This window comes from Amblyraja radiata, chromosome 2 (genome assembly GCF_010909765.2).
Source record: "Amblyraja radiata isolate CabotCenter1 chromosome 2, sAmbRad1.1.pri, whole genome shotgun sequence".
Lineage (NCBI taxonomy): Eukaryota > Metazoa > Chordata > Chondrichthyes > Rajiformes > Rajidae > Amblyraja > Amblyraja radiata.
Genome location: NC_045957.1, coordinates 114,112,101 through 114,113,726, shown reverse-complemented (window position 1 = coordinate 114,113,726; position 1,626 = coordinate 114,112,101).

The window sequence follows — 1,626 nt, the reverse complement described above, 5'->3', positions numbered from 1 at the left end:
AGATGGAGGAACTGAGTGAAATCCAGGTTAGCCGGGAAGTGGTGTTAGGTAAATTGAAGGGATTAAAGGCCGATAAATCCCCAGGGCCAGATAGGCTGCACCCCAGAGTACTTAAGGAAGTAGCCCCAGAAATAGTGGATGCATTAGTGATAATTTTTCAAAACTCTTTAGATTCTGGAGTAGTTCCTGAGGATTGGAGGGTAGCTAATATAACCCCACTTTTTAAAAAGGGAGGGAGAGAGAAAACAGGTAATTACAGACCAGTTAGTCTAACATCGGTAGTGGGGAAACTGCTAGAATCAGTTATTAAAGATGGGATAGCAGCACATTTGGAAAGTGGTGAAATCATTGGACAAAGTCAGCATGGATTTATGAAAGGTAAATCATGTCTGACAAATCTTATAGAATTTTTCGAGGATGTAACTAGTAGAGTGGATAAGGGAGAACCAGTGGATGTGTTATATCTGGACTTTCAGAAGGCTTTCGACAAGGTCCCACATAAGAGATTAGTATACAAACTTAAAGCACATGGTATTGGGGGTTCAGTATTGATGTGGATAGAGAACTGGCTGGCAGACAGGAAGCAAAGAGTAGGAGTAAATGGGTCCTTTTCACAATGGCAGGCAGTGACTAGTGGGGTACCGCAAGGCTCAGTGCTGGGACCCCAGCTATTTACGATATATATTAATGATTTGGACGAGGGAATTGAATGCAACATCTCCAAGTTTGCAGATGACACGAAGCTGGGGGGCAGTGTTATATGGGAGGATGCTAGGAGGCTGCAAGGTGACTTGGATAGGCTGGGTGAGTGGGCAAATGCATGGCAGATGCAGTATAATGTGGATAAATGTGAGGTTATCCACTTTGGTGGCAAAAACAGAAAAGTAGACTATTATCTGAATGGTGGCCGATTAGGAAAAGGGGAGATGCAACGAGACCTGGGTGTCATGGTACACCAGTCATTAAAAGTAGGCATGCAGGTGCAGCAGGCAGTGAAGAAGGCGAATGGTATGTTAGCATTCATAGCAAAAGGATTTGAGTATAGGAGCAGGGAGGTTCTACTGCAGTTGTACAGGGTCTTGGTGAGACCACACCTGGAGTATTGCGTACAGTTTTGGTCTCCTAATCTGAGGAAAGACATTCTTGAGTACAGAGAAGGTTCACCAGACTGATTCCTGGGGTGTCAGGACTTTCATATGAAGAAAGACTGGATAGACTCGGTTTGTACTCGCTAGAATTTAGAAGATTGAGGGGGGATCTTATAGAAACTTACAAAATTCTTAAGGGGTTGGACAGGCTAGATGCAGGAAGATTGTTCCCGATGTTGGGGTAGTCCAGAACAAGGGGTCACAGTTTAAGGATAAGGGGGAAATCTTTTAGGACCGAGATGAGGAAAACATTTTTCACACAGAGAGTGGTGAATCTCTGGAATTCTCTGCCACAGAAGGTAGTTGAGGCCAGTTAATTGGCTATATTTAAGAAAGAGTTAGATGTGGCCCTTGTGGCTAAAGGGATCAGAGGGTATGGAGAGAAGGCAGGTACAGGATACTGAGTTGGATGATCAGCCATGATCTTATTGAATGGCGGTGCAGGGCATTCGAAGGGCCGAATGGCCTACTCCTGCAC